The sequence below is a fragment of the Colias croceus genome, chromosome Z (assembly GCF_905220415.1).
Source record: "Colias croceus chromosome Z, ilColCroc2.1".
NCBI lineage: Eukaryota > Metazoa > Arthropoda > Insecta > Lepidoptera > Pieridae > Colias > Colias croceus.
The window spans coordinates 5,295,939-5,321,374 of NC_059568.1; the positions used below are offsets into that span (position 1 = coordinate 5,295,939).

The window sequence follows — 25,436 nt, forward strand, 5'->3', positions numbered from 1 at the left end:
TCCCACATTATTGATCGCACTAACGCAACCCTCTTTCACCCCAATTAAGCCCCCGGCTTGTAGGGTGAAACATTTAAACGGTGCTGGCAGTAATTGGTACTGTATTTTGCCAGTGGCAATGGAATTTGGAAATGATTGCGCGCGATCGGACTTATATTTCTGTTTCAAATTTTGCGCTTCAACCAAAAATTGCAATTCATCTTTTAAAATCAATGAATATTGTAAAATAAACATTTATCGGCGGATTTAAACTACAAAAATAAATTATAAGACCATTAATTTATATGTAGATGAATTAATTATTATAAACTATAAAAAATAACTACGCTAATATAGTACGTAACTAAAACCATGTTCTTTATAAAATGTTAACTCAATTTTATCTTCCTGAACTTTATCGTGAAAGTATCAAAACCTTTCAATACACTTCCACTTTATATGAACATTTCCCAGGAAATATGAAATTCTCACCGCCGCGATGTTGATATGCGTCGACAGCGTCAATATTATACAGTACATTTTCCTTTTATACATTTTATATTATTCTGTGAAATTTATTGTACTCTTCCATGTGTATTTTTTACTATTTATTCATGTCTTATTCCTGTAATTCTAATTGAGTATGTAGTTACTCGGAATTATTAATATTTTTATACAATTATTCGTATCACGGTATAACACGATGTCTATTCAATAAATTTCTAAAGCACACGTCTTTACAATAAATTGAAATTTATTTTTCCAACAAGTTTGATTTCGTTCGTCATTCATATTTTTTAATATTATGAACTCATAATGCCAAATTATCGTACTTTATTTAATTCATCATATTTTACTCAAAACTTCGAAGGGAGAAGTCATGATAAAGAATTTATACGTAAATCAATAAATTGAAACGGAACATAACGATAAATTACAGATAGCATACAACCCACATGTAAGCAAAAGTACCCCACTTAAGGATAATGTATCAATTCATTTAAATACAAAATGAGGGTGAATTGTTAGAAATTCAAGTTCACCATCGATTTGTGGAAATTGAGACCCATTATTCGAGCTAAGACATTTGATCGTTCGCGTAGGTGGACATGTTACGATGTTATTACCCCTTATCATCTGCTATCTTCAGATAATTGTATCGTGGTTAATGGATTGATCAAATCAATAACGCAAATGAACTATGAACGTTTAGGGAAATCGTTAGAAGTTTTAAATTGTATCTACGTATGACCTTTGAAAAACTTATAAAACGTTAAAGCGGAGCGTTGTTAAAAACCGTAATAAAAATAAGATTTCAATAACTTTTAAAATTAATTAAGTAGAATCAATAATAACGTTTTCTTTAACTAACCTAATAACTTAATTTTTAAAACTTCCCATTTTTGGAAATTAATAGATAAATATTTTATTAAGTATAATTAATAATTACATAGGATTTTTTTATATTATTTACAAACATATCACGAGCATAACTTCTCTGTGTTTAAATTATTGCTTGTTTATATGCAAATAATGTATTTAATTACAAGTGATTATTTAAACAGATAAAGATAACGCTATAATTTGAAATATTCTAGCATTATTGGAACAATTTATTTAAATTCGATTAGAAAACCTTTTAGTTTGAAGACGATTGGATAAACATTAATAACCTATAATCTCCTATCTAATGCGCTTTTATTTATTTTAAGTCCTGTTATACTGCAGTATAAACTCAAACTCAAACGTCTATATAAGGTGACTTCGTAGAAACTTGAATCGTCAATAAATTATATAGAAATTACCCCGCGTTCGGAAAGCAATTTATATTGAGAAGCCGATGAAAATCTCTAGACGCCCTGCCCTTCAAATCGTATCAATTGAAATAAATTACATTTATTATATTTACGTAAATTACCTACTTCTTTAGTATTCTCATTTCTTAGAAACGGTCAATAATTGATATTTAAGGAAACCCACATGAATAGTAAATTATCAAACATACTTTTATTGATTCAAAGAAATGCATATTTTAGAATGCTAAGTTTTATTATAATATTAAGTAGGTCGTGATATAAATGTGTGTGTAAATTATATTATAGTCACATAGCCATGCCATTTCATTTATCGTACATACCTACTGTATATTATTTTACAATTTTTAGGTTATATTATTTCTTAAACAAAAATGGTACTATGTTTTAAAATACATGTATTATAAATCCCACTGCATATGTTTATTATAAGTATAGTCAAATTATGTATAAAATATATACGAATAAATACTTTCGTCCCTGTATATTATACATAATATAGGGAAATTTATATAAAATATCGATTTTCTAAGGGTGCGCTACGTCTTACGTAATTTTATTATGCTGGTAACTTCTAGGCATGCGTGGTTAAAGTTGCTAGCATAATAATAAATTAAGAAATAATGAAGCATACAAATACAACATAATTTGACTATTAATCGATAATATAATATTGTTTTTAATATTTTTTTTCTAGAATTTTCTAGGTGGTGAAAGAAGAAAATACGTAAAAAAGGAATTGAGTTCTTATAAATGAAATGAATACGTGCGGTTTACGATGGACGATGGACGATCTTTTAATGAAAATAATTCTTTGTAATGTTTTAACCCTTTTTGTTTATTTTTTATTTTCTATTTAAATGGAAATAAAAATATTTATTAAGTCTGTGTTTTAAACTTGATCCTTTACCTGTAATCCAGAAAATTCCTACACGCGTTCCGAACGTCTTTTTTGTCGGGTTTTCAAATGATGCAAGGTGGAGGTGATGTTTATTTTTTATTTTTAAGTATTTTATATGTGAATTTATTTATTTTTTTTAAGATTTTATATTATATTATAAGATAGATTCGCTGTATATATTTTTTTCTACAATCGTCATCGTTGGCGTTGGCAGCCATTATTTCTACGCTACGCCATTTTAGGTATATTATCTACTCACAAAAGCTTCAACACAAGGTAAGTCGTTATTTTTATATTATACGACTATTTTAAGGAGCACTTTCATGCACCAAACTCGATCATAAAAAATATGCATTTTAATAAATAATAATATACCTGTTACGTATATTTAAAAATGTAGGTATGTGTTTTCGTATTTATTTTACTGTGAATTTATGAGTATAACGTTTCAACATAACATATTTTACTAAAATATAAAAAAATTACATTTACGTAGTTTACGGTACAAAAGTTTACGCTTAACTCTGTGTACAAAATACGTAGGTAATCGATTCGCGATTTTTTTAGCAACGTTGAAATGCATTTATTGCAAATAATATAATATCAAATAATATAACATTTTCAAGCAAAAATTTACGTTTTCTTAAATTATTGAAAATATCAAATTTAACATTTTTTACGCAATTATTTACGATTTTTAAATAAACAAATCAACCCGCCATTTCCACACACATTTATGCACAATAAAATCCGTGAAAAAATAAAAATATTTTCTACTTACATTTTTAAGCGCGGTGAATTTCGCGTCCATTGTTTTAGTATAGAACTGTTGCTCTACGCAGTACATAGCGGGGCAACGTTCCAACGTTGTTTGACATTAGCGGCGTCGCTGACATCGGCTCAATCGATTTTTCGGGGAACTCATAGGAGGCGGTTACACCCGCAAAGCTAAGAAATATAACTCCCCCAAAAGTGAAGTTTAGGGCGTCGGCTGTAGGATCGATGTTGGATTTAGTTACGGATGGAGGCGAATATGGTTAAGTTTGAATATTTTGATGTAGAAATTTGAAATTAATTTATTTGAATACTGAATTTCATTATTTAAAAAAAGGAAATTTTAATTCATACTGTACTGCGATTTCAATAATTTCTGGTTTAAATTAAATATCTAATTTATTGCTCTAACAGATACTTGATCGATATTGAAGGTGCATTTTGTTACGTTTGAATCTGATGCAAAAGTGTAAAAAATAGTTTATAAATACTGAATTTAATAAATAACAAAATATAAGATTCTCATCTATGAATACTGGATTGCGATTTTAATAAATTAAGGTGTGTTTTAAGTTAAATAATTTTCCATTCTAGCAGATATTCTTGCAATATAAAGTGATTATCGGATAAAAATTCTATAATTTTTATGAAAATATAGATCATAATATTATTATGTTAATGTTACATAACTAATAAATAAACTATTATTTAGTTCTCGTGTACAAAATTCGTTAAGGCGTGGGTTACTATTAGATATATTATTATTTTACCTACTTACGTATTTTCTAACACCAGAATATGAAAGAAATATTTATAAATAATATTATCTGAAAGCGTCTCTGAACTAATGGCGTTTATTTTTATATTCCTTTGATAAACTTTAATACATTTTTGTTTATTATAAGTAGATACTATTTATCGACTGTTGTTACACACGCGATAAAGTTTTAACTGTTCTGTCAATATTTTTATGAAACCTATGCAAGATAATATTATGTATATAGAAACCTCCCTATACAATTTATTGATCCGTGCTAAGATTTTTAAAAATAAGACATCACGTAATATATATTACTGTAATTTATGTAATATAAGTAATCGTATACATACGTAAATTAATTTGCATAATGTAAAATATTCATTTAAATTATTCCTGTATTTCCCTAAAGACAGAATATCTGAACAAAACAAACTTGATGAAAACTTGAAAATTGAGCACAACATGTCGAAATCAACAGAAAAAACTCGCTTGAATCATTTTAATAATGCACAACCCCTATTAGTATAAAAGAGAATAATTTCCAAACGTTAATAAACGAATTACCAACTACCTGAGGCATAGTTTTTATCGTATCTCGTTAATCCATTACCGAAATTAATTGAACAAACGAATCAAGCGTGTAAAGAACAAAAAAGAACGGCCAAGTGTGAGTCGGACTCGCGCACGAAGGGTTCCGAAATGTGGGGACCCCGCCTTAATATATGTATATTTTTTAATTTTTAGTATCTGTTGTTATAGCGGCAGCGGAAATGCATCATTTGTGAAAAATTCAGCTTTCTAGCTATCACGGCTTATGAGATACAGCCTGGACAACAAAGTCTAATAACTAATACTGTCCCGTTTTACCGTTTCGGTACGGAACCCTAAAAAGCACTAACACAGAACCACGTAACGAAATCAATTACAGCTAACCAGCTTAATGCATCACCTGAATGGAATTTGGTTTTAATAAACTTTGTTTGCAGTAGGTAATGCAATTATTCGGTTAACGATTTTAATGTGCCTCACTGCGGCGCAACGAAACCGCAATTTATTATAGACTTTAAATGTGGCATTTTTAAAGAATGAACTATGTATTGCAGTACGTTTTTCTTTGTCATAAATTTTGATAGTGTTTCTGGCGAAGTAACGCTGAATAGTCGAGATTTTGGAAAAGAACGCGTATACTAAAGAGGAAAAATTGTCCATTGAATCAGCAAGTAAAATGAAGAAATAATAGTTTCGTTAAATCACTGAATACTTAATTAATCCTGACTAATTAAAATTTCAAATCAATTTGCAAATACATGGCTTGAATCTATTAACAGTCCACAAAAATATCACATAAAACCCAGATAGAGTATACCTACGTGAAACAAACGTCTCACACTCGAAAATCTTAAAACCCATTATGCAAATTATATGTAAACATTGATCGTTAACATCATTAACCTTTCAAGCGAAAGTGGGTCTTAAGAAGGGAAAAGCATTTTGGAAAATTGGCTAAGAGAATCAACTGATCTGCCGCACAAGGGTGCCTGTATTGAGAACCACTCCACTCGACCACTGATTCCTCTTATAAAGTGGAAAAATAAACCTTTCCAACTTTTGATTAATTAGTTTGAGAGTTCCCGTGCGGTTGCAGTACTCTTTTTAGCTATCTTAACTTTTGTGGGTATCGTTTTAAATAAAAATGTAGAGAGATAGAGTTTAGTTATTGAATATTGTAAAAAAATAATAAACTTTTGGGTGGAATTCTGATTACAATTTGTTCTCTGCAGTCATAATAAAATCATTTTGTATGTTAATTACATTTAAGGACAATTAATTTTCAATGCTTCATTTCAATTTTTTTAACGTCATGACGTCACGGGGATATGCTGTTTTTAATACATAAAACATAGATTTAGTTCTTCGATAATCGAACAGTTTTTGCTAAGCTATAATCATAAGTGATATTAAACTTTGAGCGATACAATTTACTAAAGCGTTGTAATTTATTGCAGTTGTGTTCATTTATTCATAGATAAAGTCCGTCTATGGTGACTATAATCACAAAGAGAATATCTAATAGCATGATTGCACAGAAGCAAAGCTCCAAGAATAGACATCAATAATTACCAAGTGCATTTACTAGTAGGTAAAATGACGTGATGAATAATATTGAATGTTTTGTTATATTCTACTAGCTGTCTGTCTATGGCTTCACCCGTGTAGTCGAAGGTAAATTTCCCGTTACCGTTACCGTGGTTTAGCAAATTAAACATAGATCCTTTTTCAGGACTCAAACTGTCTTAATAAATTCACCGAAATCAATGGTGTAAAGAAAATACAGACAGATAGAGTTACTTTCTCATTAATTATAATGTTATTAGGGATTGTCTTTTATTAACATCTAATCAAAATACACATTATCATTATAATTCATAATTAATGAAACTGAATATACCAATGAATTTCAAACAACACGAAGAACATCTTTCTCCAAATCAATATAAATAGTTAAAAACTGAACCGCAGCAACTATTTTGAATTCGTGACTGTTATCGTGAACTCTGTTTAACTTTAAACGTTGTATAAACTGGGTTAAGTTGGTACAATTTCAGATTACGATTCGTATCACGTAACCAAAATTTGAATTATCGATCCCTATGGATGGTAACTAAGAAGCAGATGTTATGTAACTAGATACTGGTTTTGAGCTGGACTAGATTTCTGAATAGTAGCTGTAAGAATGGTTGATTTTACCTCTTTATTATTACAAAATTCACTGGGATTGAAGGAAATTTGCAAGAATTTTGTAAAACTGTGTTTTTCACACCGACTTTTTTACTTTGAACAAACGTGTTATCGACCTGGGCCTTTTTCTCAATGGTTTTTTCTAATACGTTGAACAATTGTTTTAAATACACCTTTTTGTTTCTCATACTAAATAAAAACAAATGTTAGCAACAAACTTTACTTAATCATTACACAATAAGACGTTTATGTTTCTTGCAGTAAAAAACGCATTACAATTTTTTTACGATTTTTCGTCATCAGATTTGAGAACAAAAAGACCACAAGAGTTATTTTAATATTTAAAGTTCCCGATGTTTTAAATTCCTATAACCATATAGTGAAATATTTATTAATATAATCTGTAACCACGGATAATTAAAATAAAGTTGATACCACATTTATTGTAGCATTTGTAATGTCAGTTCGATTAATAACAATCAATTAATAACCAGTTTAATATTGGAAAACTTAGATTACTTGGAAAACATGTCTTTTTTCATATTATAATAATGTTTTTCAGTTATTCCATAATTTATGTTTAATCTATTTCATAAAGAACAAAAATATTGAAATGTTATATCGGTTCTTCTCCGTAGAAACTGCTTTTCGAATCAGTGGTATTAATGTTCAAACTAAATTATGACGATTCAAACGTGCTTTTAGAAGAAGTCTAATTGGTTTAATAAATGTTCGAGTTTGAGTTTAATCGTCTTCTACACGTTAAAATGTTTATCAAACTTCATCGTAGTGTAACGTTAATAATATCTATTTAAGGAATATAAATAAATTGTTTGTTGTTAATTCTCAATTTAATACCTATTACCAGGCATCCCTATATTTATTAGGTTAGAAGGCGTAGAGCTGATTACAGCTAGGTGTTTCATGCCGTTGATCAGTAAATTAACTATCGACAGCACGGCTTCCAACAAGACTACAGTCTTAATTAAACCTTTAATTAATTCCACTAAATATTATAACGAGGCGTATAAAAGTATTACGTTCATTTTTACGTAGGTCATTTCTTAAAATAAATATTCCAATTATTTCTCCATAAATGCTATAAATAGCCTTTACTCCTCATTTATACGGACTTCATTACATTATGTTATACGCCTTTGCCTATCCTTTTTCGACGTATGAAATGGTAAGCTGTCTTTTGATATATTTACCTTTGAAATTATATTCCTAATTGAATGTAGGATGTACTTATTTCTCAACTTCCTCGAGATAATTGTTATTGTTAAGACCAGTTAGGAAGGAAACTGGGTGTTTATCAAAGAAAATCAGTAGGACGTATACAATTTTATTAGCAGAATATAAATATCTATTCTTAGGCGTGATATATTCCTAATATACCAGTTACATAAACCAAAACATGTGCAGTCTTTGTAACCTTACATTCAAAACAATTTTCAACACGCATTACGTGATCAAAACAAGATAATGAGCCAAATGCAGTACGAATTACCGCCGTAATCCGGAATCCCCATTTCATTATTTATGTAACAAGTGTCGCACAGCCATTCGATTAACGCATTAACTGACAAACAGTATGAACAATTTGTTCGTATACGTATATATCGAGTTCCCGTTATCGGCAGCAATATATTAGCATTCATTATAACTTTATTATCTGTATTGGAACTGCCGCTTTATTTATGCAATCAAGTAAATCCTATTAATTGCAAATACATTTATGTATTGATTAATTTAGTTCATTATGTAGTTGAATGGTATTGTCGCTAATGGAAAGTGATTGGGTAATGAAAGATGGTTTACTTCATTATCGGCTACTATCTTTAAAAGAAAGACAACTTAGAATACGTAGAGAACTATTGCCTCATGAATTTAAGAATCTACACATATAATAAATCTGTACAAGGGTCAATTTTGTACATTGAAAATATTGAAAAAATAAATAGCAGGGGGTGTTGCTGGATCGATACCAAATATTATGTGATTAAAAAAATTTTTGTCTGTCTGTCTGTATGTGAAGACATCACGTGAAAACTAACGGTTCAATTTCGATGAAACTTGGTATACCTTATTATCCTGGGCATAAAATAGGATATTTTTTATCCCGAAAAAATACGTAGAGAACGTATTAAATACTCATGTTATTATTTTAGTGCTTCAACTTGTTTCTGATAAATTAACTATTCTCTATGTCCTGGCGGACAACGTCTCTTTTTAAGTATTTCTTAATTTGTAAGTTTTTACCGTAGATTTGGAAAAATCCTGTATAAGATGAAGCATAAATGATATAACACGCCCTGTATTGAAAGCATTACGTGTTAGTAGTTTAGTACTGTGTAATTTTATTTGTTCCAATAGTTTCTAAAACAAAAACTATAGCTTGCAAAACTGTTATAAAAAGTTTGCAATTGTGCCAATATTCAAACCAAATGTTCACACTGTTTTTCCATGACTTTGTGTCAAACATCCAAAAGTTTGTTTGGGTTCTTTAAAAATAATAATATTACCTAATAGGAATTATGGCTGACTGACGAATAATATTATTAAATAAAATGGAGATGTTTTTAAAAATCAACACGTCAAATAAAACGTTGTAATAATTCAATGCAAATATGTTGAATTTCGAAGTTCAATGACATTTTACTTTTAAAAGCTTTTACTAGCAATTTTCATTACAACCTTTAATGAAAATGAATTTTCCGATCAATCGGTAAGTGGCGTTATTCACAAGCATATATGGGTTTCAGTAAGCGAATTGTTAATGAAATTTATAAAATTGTTTTTCACGTGCTGCAATTTTAATTGTGAAAAATAAGCGAAAATTCATTTTCATGGATGTTTTGATTACATTGCCAAGGTCAGGTATTCAAGTTCACTGTAGTAAACAATTCCATACGTAAAATATTTTGCGTATTCATATTTCAATTCATCGGAAATGTTTTGTTATTTAATACTGACGTATTTCTATGATAGATTTTATTTTATACATTTTATTTAGTTCGCTGAAAGCTTATTTTTATACGTAAATATTACAATGTGTAATCATGGCTCTTTATACCTTGGTAATTGAGTACACATGAAGTACTTAATAATAAATTGGTATTTACAGTGGCTTATATTGGATTGTATATTATTGAACATATTTTTATTTAGTGAATATAAATCGAAATATCTAAGAGGAAATCTTTCACTCTGATTTTTCATATACCAAATAATAATGTAATCTGTGGTTTTAGAAAATAAACTACCGAAGAATATGCTATTGAATTAGGCGTTAATAGTGAACATATATTACTACAATATTTAATTGGCCATAAAATATAAATAAAAAACATCTAAAATACGAGCTACGTTGTGCTACGGTGTGCTACGATGTGCTACGATATGGTAACCTTCCTCTTGAATCACTCTATCTATTAAAAAAACACATCAAAAACCGTTGCGTAGTTTTTAAGATTTAGTGTACAAAGAGACATAGGGACAGAGAAAACTTGATTTTGCGACTTTGTTTTATACTATGTAGTGATCAATAAGTACGTAACTATGGGCTATTGAGCATACATCATCAAGCATCGACAAATTAACTAGCTCCGATCCTTTGTTCTATCTATATGTTATCTTGAATTACACCATTGATGCGTTGATCGAGTGTCCACCACAAATCGTTCCGACATACAGTTATGGTGCATTTACACATTCGTGTTCGAATTCGCCTCGTCACTCGATGAAACATTCGTATGCGAGCGTCATCGCGAACCACTGTTCACAGTTTCGTTATTTCATTTTTATAATGGCTTCAGAGTACTGTAGGGGCGGGCTTCCACGCTTCTGTAGCGCGTCTCAGATGTTTGCCAATTGCCAGATCGACGATTTTTACGCGATAATGAGGAAAAGGGCAGCATCTATGTTGAGGAGAATGCATGAGAGTTCCAATGGTATTCTGAAGACATTAATTGAGAAAGTAGACGGTCCATTCCATAAGCGGTGGGCAAATTTACATTGTATGCAATATAATTAGGATAATGGATAATTTGGATAATTTTTAATGGTTTTAATCTTGTTTTTTAATTGTATGAATTTAATTTGTATGGAATTTAATTTTATAATCGTATTACTAACATAGTTTCTAAGATATATGTATACTAACACAAATATGGATGAATATCTGGAAATAAAATATTATTTATTATTATTTATTATTACGCCAGAAAACTCGTTTTTAAGACAAAGACGCGATTCCAAAGTAAATAGCGAGTACACTATATTGAGGAAGGCAGGTAGATGTCCTCCAACAAAAAAGAGAGGATCGATCGATCGAGAAACAGAGGATCCTTAACCTTCCGGAGGAAGGACGGTTGAGGATCAAGGATGGGATGAGGATCAGGACAATGTTCGTTAAACCTTAACCGACTGGCCAGATGTTAAGGCCCTGATGGATAGTATCGAAAATTTGATACAATATGCTACAAAACGAAAACATTTCGCTAGAGCGATAGAGACCGAGGTCGCTACACACTATATACATTTGCGTGTTCGGTATTCGCCTTGCTCGTCACCTCGACATTCGCACGAGTGTGTAAATGCACTATTAGGTTATACCTGTGTTAAGTTCGTGGCATAACCCCATTCTGTACTAATTGCTCGTTAATCCACTTTCCGGGACGCGTCAACCACAAATGCAATAATTGTCTAGCCACATTCTCTCGTTGTTTGTAACTTAAATACAGTACAAACGGTATTTAGTATCGAAATTGTAGGGGGGAAATTGTAGGATCAAATTGGTGGTGATTTTATCATGAAATGGGAATGAGTGTTGCATTTGTGTATGTACTTCCTATATATGGACTTTTCAGGTTATATAATACTATTCTACAGTTAAATTGGCAAACTATAGACGTTTACTATTATAGTTATATACAGCGCTGATCTGTTTTTCACAAAAATACAAATTTAGGAGATTTCAACTTGAATGTCACTTTTAATATGAGAAATGCTTTCGAAAGTATAGTTTTATCTAGTTTAGTTTTATCGTTACTTTATTTGATGTACATTAGAATATTTATCAGGATTAATTACAACATTAATTTATCTTTAACGCTGCATACAAAAGCGCTTCATTATTTTTGGAGAATGAAAATAATAGACTTAATTTCACATTGAAATTACCAATTCCTGGTATAAAGTAATATGAGATGTAATTAAGCGTACCTACTGCCTACGCGAAATTCCGATAATAATACTATTTTGTACGCAAAATATTCCCGGTAATATGAAAATTAATACTTAAATGAATTTAATGTGTTTCGATTTACAAATAATAAATTTGTTATAACATAGTAAATTAGATTTTTCTACGTGTAAAGCCAATTCTGTTTAGCATAACTACTGTATTATTCCTAAATAACAATTTACAAATTTCAACCTATACTAGTGTCATGTAACTTTGAAAACATACAAGTAACAGAGCTACCGATAAATACATTTTTGCATTTTTAAGACAAGTATGGAAGAAGAGCTAGTTTTCGTAAATTTCCGTAAACTCTAATCCCTGCTTAGACCATCTTTATTCGCCTAGTAAGACCGCTTCCGTCTCATTACAAAAACTTAACACCTGGCTTCTAAGTTCAGGCTATAAAGTCATGGTTTAACTTTAGAACAGAAGTTATATATTGTCCTTGCCCTGTACTGTTCTGGTTTAATACTAAAAAAATGTTTTCTATGAAGTTAACTTAGCGCATGGTTTAAATAAGTTTAAACCCGGTTTTTAGTTAGTCCGTATTTTATAAGACTTATAAAGAGTATGTATAAACTAAACTATATATTTCAAGTACATAAATACTGCAATAGAGGACTAATCCAAAGCTATTGATTTACCTTCACCCACGGTTGGGGAAGCCATACATTGTTTATTTATACTTAAGTTAAACTATATAGTGTACAAGTCAATTACAATACGTTATTTAAGTGAGAAATGTCTTGTGAATGTTCCAGTGAAATTAGTAATTAGTGAAAGCTAACTGTGTACTTATGACAATAAATCCAATGTATATAGGTACGATTTATTTATATTTCATACATTAGGTATCCATTTTTAATCCATACTAATATTATAAATGCGAAAGTAACTCTGTCTGTCTGTCTGTCTGTTACTCAATCACGCCTAAACCACTGAACCAATTTGCATGAAATTTGGTATGGAGATATTTTGTTACCCGAGAAAGGACATAGGCTACTTTTTATTGCGAAATATGTACCACGGGCGAAGCCGGGGCGGACCGCTAGTATTTAATAAAATAAAGAATAAAGATAACCTCAAGGGGATGGCGTAACTTACTAATCTTCTTTTAATATACTAAATTACTTTTAATATATTTTGGATACCATAATCTTACGGAGAGAGTTTTTTTTTTTTTTTTTTCAAGTAAAATTATAACAAAATATTTAACATTTATTTTAAAGCGCGAGTAATTTTAATTTTATTGTTACCTAGAATACAATAATCTCTTTACATGTTCCCAATTTTCGGTATATTTAAGCTACCATGGTAAGGTGTTGCTAGTTGCTAATTCTAACTTATGCTAGTTATAAAATAATTTAATTTTAAGATCTATAAAGAACAAAATAGTGACTTAATTTTAATCATAAGAAGTTAAATATAATAATATCACACATTGTTGAGCGTGTTTTAAGCATTTAAGTTCACAAAAGATTGCGACTTCAAAAGATCTATAATCACTAAAATTAACAAGTGATAACTGCGTTAAAAACAACCGACTTCAAACTTGCACTTGCAAAATTTACAAATACCTACAGACAAAAATGCTAATAAAATAAAAACTACTGGGCCTATCCGAATAAAATTTTTATGGGACCAATTCGACACCATCCCGCATCGAACAAAAAAAGAATCACGTAAATCGGTTCAGAAACCTCGGAGTAATCGGTGTACATACATAAAAAAAAAAAAAAAAAAACATACCGGCCGAATTGATAACCTCCTCTTTTTTTTTGAAGTCGGTTAAAAATACAGGGTGTCTCAAAAGAAAGTTTATATTTTGTGGATGAATAAAAAAAAAGTAAGCGGTGTATTGAATAAATGTTTATTAATTATTAAAGTGCATAATATATGGGAATTTATTTCTTAAAAATAATATCGTCCAAATGCAGTCCATTGCGTTCACGGCACTCATTTAATCGAACACTAAAATTATTTATGACAGCCCGGCAGGTAGACACAGTGATGGCTGCCATTTCGTGTCGGATATTTTCTTTTAAATGCACTAGAGAAGTTGTTTTTTTGGCATACACTTTAGATTTAAGATACCCCCACAAGAAAAAGTTCATGGGACTTAAATCAGGGCTGCGTGGAGGCCAATTTATATCACCTCTCCTAGAGATCAATTTTCCCGGAAAAATTTCATGAATTCGAGGTAAAGACATATTGGATGTGTGTGATGTAGCTCCGTCTTGCTGCAACCATGTTCTATGGTTATAGCCAGGAAAGTTTTGCAGTGCAGCCACTAAAAAGTAAAAACTCGTCTACCATCGCTCTCAATTTACTGTAACTACACGCCCCCTTTCGTCTTCGAAAAAGTAAGGGCCAATAATTCCTCGCTAATTTCAATTCTTGATAATTTCTTGTGGGGGTATCTTAAATCTAAAGTGTATGCCAACAAACCAACTTCTCTAGAGCATTTAAAAGAAAATATCCAGCACGAAATGGCAGCCATCACTGTGTCTACCTGCCGAGCTGTCATAAATACTGTAATTTTACTGTTCGATTAAATGAGTGCCGTGAACGCAATGGACTGCATTTGGACTATATTATTTTTTAGAAATAAATTCCCATATTATGCACTTTATTAATTAATAAACATTTTTTCAATACACCGCTTACTTTTTTTTTTATTCATCCAAAAAATATAAACTTTCTTTTGAGACACTCTGTATAACCGAGATTTTACCCATTGAATGTATTCTACATATAGGGTGTTGTGGGCATTCAATCCTTTATGAGAAATAGAACGTTATAAATACATCACATTTCATAGAAACGAACAGACACAATACAGAAACCAATACAGTATAAAAGTACCGTATCTTATCGTATTTCCATTCTTCAATATAAGTTCACTCGACGTTGAAAAGCACAAATACAGTTCAAAAATACTTACACATTCTCCACAATGAATAAGGGATTTCCAAGGCACAACAGTGAAAACTCACCGCGGAGTCCTATTGAAAAGACTTACAAGCGCCTTTGAAATGCCTCTTTACCAGACTTTATTCATATACGAGATACACGCTTGCTGCGAAAGGAAATGCATAAGGATTTCTCGGATATAAATTTTCACGGCAAGCTTATTACGAGCTTTTCATTTACTTGCTTTATATTATGAAAATTTTAAATAACCCGACGCGTCCTTTGGTAAATTCTTGCTTATTAAAACTTATCTCGTACACGTGTAGAGTTTTATGTGGAGTTTTCTCTGAATTCAATTATTTCTTAACCTTGCTACACCTACATGTGGCGTGTTAAATAAATTTATGTTATATTTTCCTTATTATCTTACACATCTAACACATTATTATAAAGCTACCTACATATTTATAAGTATTAAATATCCCAATGATAAAAAAATAGCATACCAATTAGAAAAAGAAATCACTAACTAGAATTTTTAACTGGAAAACTAATAGTCTCAAGCGCGAAAGATACAGCCATTTAAAAACATTACTACTTCGCTATAAATTGTATAACAGGCAATTACTCAGACGTCTAGAAAACCTATTGTAACCTGGAGAAACTAAACTTTGTTTTTTATTCTCATAATATTATCTCTTCTTTTAATAATTATAGAGATAAATATTTTTAAATGTTTATCATAATTTAATGGATTTATTACAAAAGTGAATAAATTTAAGAAAGCATTAATTTATCTAGAAACTAACAGGTATCTCATGAGGTAACTAACTTATATAAGACTAGATTTGTAATGTAACAGATTAGCTATTACTCCGGGCTTAACGAATAAAAATAATATACCTTTCCTATATAGAAGATTTCAAATCGTTCCATTATTTTTACGAATCTTGAATGCACAAATAAACAAACATTTCGTTTTTATAATATCAATATAGATATCATTAATCAGTCACTCGTATTAGCATAGATATTTGAATAACCCCTCACTCGAGCGTTATGATCTCAAAATAATTGGCGAAACTTGATACATGATACTGCAATATCGTCGAACTTCATAGAATACATTATACATATAGCTATATAATACTAAAGTAGGTACTAATAAAAAGCAGGGATGAAGCGGCAAGATTTTAATATACGGGCCGCGTCAATAAAATCGCTTTTGAAGCTGAATAGCGATACGATGCCTCTGTTATTAGTTACAGTGTTTTTGGCATGAAGTACGCTGATATTTTCTTATAAGCATAAGTTTTTAGACTCATACTTTAATATTGTATTTACAATCCTAAACATAACTAAACGTTCAATTACCTATTTGGCTAATATAGCTGTTATTTTTACATAAACATTAAACGATTGATATAACGGTATAGGTACATAAAAAAAGATGGACATGGCAGACCACTTTGGCAGGAATTTTATATAAATTTACTATGATACTTTTAGAGTACAAATTCATAAAACAATCGACATTTCAAGCTGAAAAAGCACTCAGCATACATTGCAAAACAATTACCGAACGTTCCACTTAAAATAGAATATGTACGCAGGGCCGGCAATTACAAAAGTAGGTGAGATATGAATTTTTTACTATGCACAACGGGATTTCCTAAGCTGGCGTTGGATCGTAAGATGAAGAATCGACATTGGCATGCCTTAGTGCGCATGCGTAACGATCTACCCGTATGCCCCCTCCCTCATTGTTATTCCACTATTTACCACGTGGTCTTACGTAATGTTGGAACGTTGGACTGCTGTTTGCTTTTGAACATTTTGGTCAGGCATGTTGGCAGCCCCGTCTTAATGGTGAATCGATAAATGTTATGTGATGCGTGCGCGAAATTTCGTTGCCGACATTCTAATGCTTGCGTTTATTTGCTGTCTGTACAAAAAAATGTTTGCATTATATAAAACATCAAAGCCGAAGCTCGGGATAGATGTTAAAGGAAAACCATGCCCGCTATTATCCTATTCACTAAGCTGCTATAATCCGATTTCGTTCTCGTGAATTAACACTTAGATTTACAAAGAACGTGATAATATTCAAAGGTTAAACCTTAATGTATTAGTTATACTACCTTACTGCCCGCGGCTTCGCCCGCTTTGTCTAAAACCTAATGAATAATATACTAAAACCTTCCTCTTGAATCACTCTATCTATTTAAAAAAAACGCATCAAAATCCGTTGCCTAGTTTTAAAGATTTAAGCATACGAAGGGACATAGGGAAATAGGGATTAGGGACAGAGAAAGCGACTTTGTTTTATACTATGTAGTGATGATACAAATATAAATACTAAATACACATGTGTATATAGGTAGGTATAGCGTAAAGTTGCTATCCGCATTGTCTCTTTGGGAGTCTGCGCATCAGTATTTTTATAGTAATGCGCAAACTCGTAATAATATATTAGATAAAAGTATGTACTTATATATGTGACTTTCAAAAAACCTCTTCTACTATAGATGTTGAAATCATTCCCATTCATATGCAACAACAATTCTCTTGGACTTGGAAAAGTTATTATTATATAAATAAGTTAACGTGGCTAACATATTTCAGTATTTCAGACGGTCCGCCCCGGCTTCGCCCGTGGTACATATTTCGCAATAAAAGGTAGCCAATGTTCTTTCTCAGGGTCTAAAGATTGTCTGTGCCAAATTTCATCAAAATCGGTCCAGTACTTTATGCGTGAAAACCATACATACATACAAACCTTTCCTCTTTATAATATTAGTATGGATTTGTTTGATTATAGTAATTAAATGATGAATGAAAAATTCTTTATTGCACACAGAAATACAAGTTTACAAAATAAAAGTGCATGAGTGTAATGAATGCATGTTGTAATAGAAATTTTAAATCGTGTTTTTAATCCGTCGAAAAATACAATTACTAAATGTGAAATACAAGTGATAACTGCGTTAAAAACAACAGACTTCAAACTTGCACTTGCAACATTTACAAATACAGACAAAAAGGCTCATAAAATAAAAACTACTGGGCCTATCCGAATAAAATTTTTATGGGACCAATTCGACACCATTCCGCATCGAACAAAAAAAGAATCACGTAAATCGGTTCAGAAACCTCGGAGTAATCGGTGTACCTACATAAAAATAAACATACCGGCCGAATTGATAACCTCCTCCTTTTTTTTGAAGTGGGTTAAAAATTCATAATTCCTATCTAATACTTAAATAGCTCCTCCCGTTAAATTAAACAACAAAAAAATACACAGTTAAATCAATCGTCAATATACTCCTTCTAAATCAGGCTTTAAAACAGTAAAATTGTATTGTTTTCGATTGTCCGGGAACCGCCCTGATTAAAAAAGGATTGATCAACCGCCCTCATTACTTAATCTAATCACTTCGAATCAGAGTTTTAATTGCTTTGTTTTCAATTCGCAAATTGTCCAATTGTTTATTAAAAAGACTGAAGTAACTGTATTTTATCTTCGCGAAATTTAAGATCATCTTCAATGCAATATTTATCATACTTAATATTATATCATACATTACATAGTATAAAACAAAGACGCTTTCTCTGTCCTTATTTCCCTATTTATGCTTACATTTTTAAAATTACACAACGGATTTTGATGCGGATAGATGAATAAAATAATTATTTTAATTTATTTCATAAACTTCATTATAATACAATAAAACCAAGCTGACGAAGAGAATACATTGTTAACTGAAACTCATAAACAAAGTCCACAATTATAACACTCGACACTATCTTATAATTTTAAAGGTCATCGAATGTTACAATGTTAATGAATTGTTTATTCTCTTCCTTAATTACTGACCGTTTGCTTTATTAACCTTTGACCTTCAAATGAAAGAACGTACCCGACATTGTTTATTGACCGAACGATGCATTTATTAACACGTTTATATCACTAGCTTTCGACACGCTGCTTCGCCCGTGTTTTCAAAGAATAACCCACAGAGTTCCCGTTTCCGTGAATTCCAGGATAAAACCTATCCTATGTGTTAACTCAAGTTACCCTCTATACACTTGCTAAATTTAATTGTAAACAGTTCAGTAGTATTTTCGTGAAAGAGTAACAAACACACACATACACATCCTCACAAACTTTCGCATTTATATATAATACTAGCTTTCCGCCTGCGGCTTCGCCCGCGTTTTCAAAGAAAAATCCGCATAGTTCCCGTTCGCGTGGGATTTCCGGGATAAAACCTAGCCTATGTTACTCGTGGATAATGTAGCTTTCGAACGGTGAAAGAATTTTTAAAATCGGTCCAGTAGTTTATGAGCCTATTCATTACAATCAAACAAACAAACAAAGTTTTCCTCTTTATAATATTAGTGTAGATTATTAGGATAGGATAGGATAGGAACCAACTTGAAAAAAAAAGAAAAGGATAGGATCAGTAGGGTTATCCCTGCAAAAGTATCAAGGGAAAAATATTTTTCCCAATATGCATTCGCAAAACAAAATGGCCGACCGATACACGTGAATCATCATTCTGACATACCTACACGTGTAAAAGTAACGAGCAAAACTCGAATGCGAAAAGAGAAATTCATTTTTCCAATTTGAAATTTTTTTTCAACGTTGATACGTTCCGAGTGTGGCGGAATAATGCACGTCGTTATAAAAGTCTATGTATATTCTAAGCGCTGTACAATGAAAGAAACGGAAATAATAATTTGAAGCGAGGCGACATAATATTATGGAAAGCCGTGACTTAGGGCTGATTTTTCAATCCTTGGTTAAGACTTATTCGTAGAATAACGTATTAAACTACCATTTATGAAATGTATTTTAATTGCCAGTATTTGACAGTTTACAGGTGTAGGTAGTTTTAATATTATCGTGTAATACTCTATTGGACGGGTAAATTTTATCCAAGGATTGAAAAATTGGCCCTAAATGTCATAAGTTAATAATATCTACGTAGATATCGTAAACGTTATTTCATTTTATTTGTATTTTATTTTTATGTAGGTATTTTACTTTTATTATCTTAATTATGGGAATATTTTATATAGTGCCTTTTAAATAGTTCTATTTTTAATGCATTAAAATTGATAATTAATTGCTTAGATATAAAATGAAAATGAAGTCTCTGGATTAGCGACTCCGTTCGCGCGGAAAAATTAAGAAAAAATAAGTTTTCTTTTTCTATGTATTTTTTCGGGATAAAAAGTATCCTATTTTATGCCCAGGATAATAAGGTATAATTATACCAAGTTTCATCGAAATCGAACCGTTAGTTTTCACGTGATGCCTTCACATACAGACAGACAGACAGACAGACAAACAGAAAAAATTTTTTTAATCACATATTTGGGTTTGGTATCGATCCAGTAATACCCCCTGCTGTTTATTTTTTCAATATTTTCAATGTACAGAATTGACCCTTCTACAGATTCATTATATGTGTAGATTAAGCTGAGACAACACCCTGAGATGGCGGGTGCCTATATTTCAAATTTTTTTATTAAATTATTTAGACAGATTCCCATAAAAGTATCAATGATGTAGGCATTTCAAAGATAAACATATCGTACTAATTAATAATAATCAATTATACAACTATGAGTAAAATATTTTATTTTCATGCAATTATATTCTCAAACTAGCACGTTGTTACATATCGTATTAAAGAAATGGCTTCAATTAAAACTAACTTAACCTCTTATGTATTTAATCGATTGACGACAAATCTAGCTCTCTTGTGAGTGCGATAACCAGCCTTGACTTGAATCCATTTATACTTTCAATGAAAGTCTATTTATGTGAATGACAATAAGTATTCGTATTTATTACTTACATAGTAATGGTAAATGTTAAAAAATGTTATGACGATTCAAAAGTGCTTTTATAAGAAGTCTTATTAAATAAATAAATGTTTGAGTTTAAAATTTATTAATTATCATTATCAGATTCTTCATTATCGTCCATTAAAACATAGAAAAAGTGGTAAAATGCAGCGTGAAAAATTAAGCTTACTAAATGAATTCCTAAGATTCTCCTTGTAGGAATATTAGTTGCAACTGCTCTACACTGCGCTATAATTATTTAATATACGTATAGATGATAATAAATAATGACTATTTGAGAGACATTTAAATACAATTATAAATATAAGTTAAAGAATAAACCAATACTATAAAATATATTTTTGATGTCTTCCGTCCACACATACATTCATACATTTTACGGTTTTTTTTTTATTTAAAGCAACCCTAGTTAATCTGTCTAGATTAGGATTAGATAGGGTCTTAGAGCGTGTTATTGTAAGCAACTGTAGCATTGTAAACGAAAATCATCCTATAAAGAAATAATACGATCATGAGATTTCAAAGGAACAGTCTACGTCACAGCCGAAATCCGGCCACTCCCTAACCTCCATCGATTTTCTTCTTTAGGACAGATTGTTCACTTTTGGATTTTCTAAATATAATAAGCTATAGAATTTAAATTGAATGAAGTAAAATTTATGAATTGGAATAACTTTAACTAAAATAACATGATAAAGTGATTAGATACATCGTTGTATGGATTAAATTATGTTATGAATTTTATCGATAGGTAAATGGTAAATGAAATAATAAGATTCAGAACTTATTGTTATTATAGTATAAAAAGTGAAACACATTACGTACTTACTACGTGTAAACAAAAAAGTATTTTCTCAATGAGATGGGATATAATAATAGAAATATTACAATAGCCTTCAGGTTATTGTCACCGTTCAAATATTTATTTGTATCACGGATTCCTATTGTATTATTTGTACCTATATTTAATTAAATACAGATAATAATCTGTATAGAAATTCTATCTATAGGCTTGAAGTTTTGTCGTTAAAGTATTTACATTCATGAAAAAATGTTGTATCTGTGGTTGTATCTTAAAGTAAATCGATTCTTTTTTTAATGAAACGATACTTAATTAATTGAATAAATGAATTCTGAACAAGAACTCATAAAATTATATCTCATTAGAACAAATTGCGTAAGGAATATAATGATTTGATTATCCAAAATTCCTAGATCATATTCGCATAAACATCAAATGAAATAATATTGTCTTTATTCAAATCATTAAATAATAATAATATGTGGAATACCTAAATTCTGAATAAAACTACGTGTGGCCCTGACCATTTCCGCATCAGATATTTTAAAGGTCAAACGAAGCGTTTATGAAGAAATTTAAAACAGTATTTTGTTACAAATTACCAATATTTGGATTACAATGAAAATATGATGCGCGTTGTATTAAATCTCCGTTAAAATTAATAGTTTGCTTCCTATTAAAAATATGAGATCATGCGCGATGCTATCAATTTTAATAGGGTATTTATTTCTCAGTACCATATTTCGTGGAATAAACTTCGTTTAAAATTGAATTTCATTTCGGCGCGAAATCGTTTGATGTGGAGGATATAAAACCAATGCGCGAAATATGCTTAACAATTCTGGAAAATTCGTTTGAATTTCGGTGTGAAATATCAATAAAGAGTTTTTTCTCTGTATTCACTCGTTTTTATTTACCGATCACTGGAATACATTCTCCGCCATTTGCGGAAAAAAAGGTGAGTTGATTCTGAAAAATCCGCCCTGAAATATATTAAATAAATAATCCCCATTTTATCAATAAAGCTTATCAAAGTAAGTAGAACATTTTCGATAAACATTGCTTAAAAGCAAAATAAATTTAACCCGAAAATAAATAACCGTCTACAAAGACTTACTCCGAAAGTATTTGGTGCAAAAAATTAAAAGATCTGTTCGCGGTACAAAAGTTAAGTGTTAGAAACCTCTCAGGTGTGCCGGAGCTGCGCGAATATTTTTGTAAACTTTCGTACCCTCGAGAATATTTCCTCTGCATTGCACTTGAGTTTTTATATCCGGAGTGCGAGGGTTCAAAATTGCGCGCACGTGAACCGTACTTTGTCGACTGCGATAACAGTTTGCCACATATCATTTAGACTTAAACGCAATGGTACTGTTTGGCCTGGTTTAGTTACAAAATGGCAGCCAGCCAGGTAAATAGCTGTACAGATGTGAGTGCCAGCTACTGCTATTTGATACGGGCGTCGATTAATCACAGCACTTTTTGTTAAGAAAAATGATAATCTGCTTGTGATAGTGCTGGTTTATGTATAGTTTATATATTACATGATACAGTTTATGGAGTAGGTTTATGACTTTTATATAGCAATTACCGTAAACCTTATTAAAACATGAAAAGTGGTATAAGCGTATTTATAACTAGCCTCCTAGGGTATTGACCGGGTAAAGTAAAAAAAAAATGTGTGCGTGTACTAGTGTACACAGTACACACGTAAGAAGTGAAACTTCTTTATGACCTTATTTCTCAAAAAATAATTGACTACTTATATGCAACTTAACAGGACGCGTAACGGAAAAATGTCACGCGTAACGAAAAAATTTTACACTAAATTTTTTTCCAACCCCGATAAAGAAGTTTCACTTCAATAGCCTTATTTACACGGTATTTTTGTAACTTTCTAAAGAGGAACCAATTATTTATGAATTAGCTCGATATGGCGATTACCCCCTACAATGTCACAAACTCTCAAGCGTCACCTCTTCATAATATGTAACCCTCGTAGTTTCCATTTCAGTGGAAATATGAATAATTCACGACCATACGCGATATTTAATAATTGATCAAGCTTATTATTTGACAAACAATTTACATGGATAAGGAATAATAGCCTGATATCAATTTCACAACTATTCGACCTTAAAACTATTATTTTTTATAACTTTTGAACGAAATATTATTAAAACTGTTATTGTTTATTTATATATTTATTTGGGTACATTGACAGATCGTGCATATATCATTGCTTATATTAATTAATACAAAGTAATATTCGAATGCTTAAATGTTCATTTTATTCTGAACATTTTTATGATTGGCTTGTTACTATTATTTACTATTGCATTTTAATTATCTATGTTATTTTTATGGTAATTTTATTTGCACACAGTATTTTAATTAGATCATTTTTTTTCCTATTGTATGTTTTTTTTTTATTGTTACTTATTATTTTCTGTCTCTGGATAAATAATCCAGAGGAGGCACGAACACCCTGAGATGGCGGGTGCGTTTAAAAAAATAATATAATACCTTCATACTTTATGTACACAACATTTTTTTAAAGTTATGATAATGGAGCCCTCTTTACAAATTTACAATCTTGTCTTGAAAAATAACCTTAATTATGATACAGTGAAATATAGATTTGGTATATTCTGTATTCAAACTCAGATAACGTTAGGTTGTGGCAAAAAATCTCTCAAAAGAGGTTATTTTGAATTTTTAAATCACTTAACTGATGCTAACACATACATGTTATGTACAACTGATGTTGTAAGTACATAAAGTTAGTTCAAAAATTTTTCAAAAAATAAATGTCTCTTTAGAAAAGAGGCACTTATCAAATCTATTTTTACGAATTTCAGTTCATTGAAAGTATATTTATGGTTATTATATTTTATAATATAATATTGCTATGAATACAAAATTGAGCTCACATTGTTTAAGCTTATTACTTTAAAAAGTTAATTAAAATATAATATCTACGTTATGAAAAATGCAAAACTCTTTAAAGAAAATAATTTCTGTTCTATTATAAATAGTATAGAATATAACAGTTCTTTTTTGTTTGTTGAAAGGTAGAATTATGTGGGTGTATTAAAATCGTGTATTGTTCTAAAACATTATTAATCTCATTGTTCACATTTTTGAATGGTTACTCATTATCAGGAGTAGGCGATACAAATTTAAAATTATGATCACCAAATAATTTTTACATTCAGAGATTATATTATTTATACGAATTAAGTTCCTTCTCCAAATCATTGCATCACTATTCTTTCTTATTGTAACTGATTATTTTATGTCTCTGGACAATAATCCAGAGGTGGCACGAACACCCTGAGATGGCGGGTGCCTTTAAAAAAAAATATAATGCCTTCATACTTCATACACACAACATTTTTTAGAGACAAGCCTTTTCAAGAAAAGAAGCAAAGGTCTTAAATTAACCATAGTTAAAACTTAGGAATTACTTGTATTTATTTTTTGCAATAACATCTCCATCATAATCCACCCAAAACTACGATGCTCATTTGTCAAAACCAATTAGAATTCAGCCAAACTTCAAATACCTACCGTTCATTAGTTCACAATTCATATCAAAGAACGTTCCACAATAGAACGCT

At 30.6% G+C, this 25,436-nt stretch overlaps 1 protein-coding gene across 2 annotated transcripts in view; it reads right to left on the reverse strand.

The window, feature by feature from the left end:
• LOC123705150 (gamma-aminobutyric acid receptor subunit beta-like) overlaps positions 1-25,436 on the reverse strand; it is a 54,427-nt gene that overhangs the window by 10,573 nt on the left and 18,418 nt on the right. The window contains exon 1 of one of the 2 annotated variants that reach the window (XM_045653801.1): positions 3,476-3,555. The exons of the other annotated variant lie outside the window; for it this stretch is intronic. The gene's annotated coding sequence lies outside the window, so the exon portion shown is untranslated. Of the gene's footprint in view, positions 1-3,475; positions 3,556-25,436 lie in introns of those variants that run through there. 2 annotated transcript variants of the gene reach the window in all.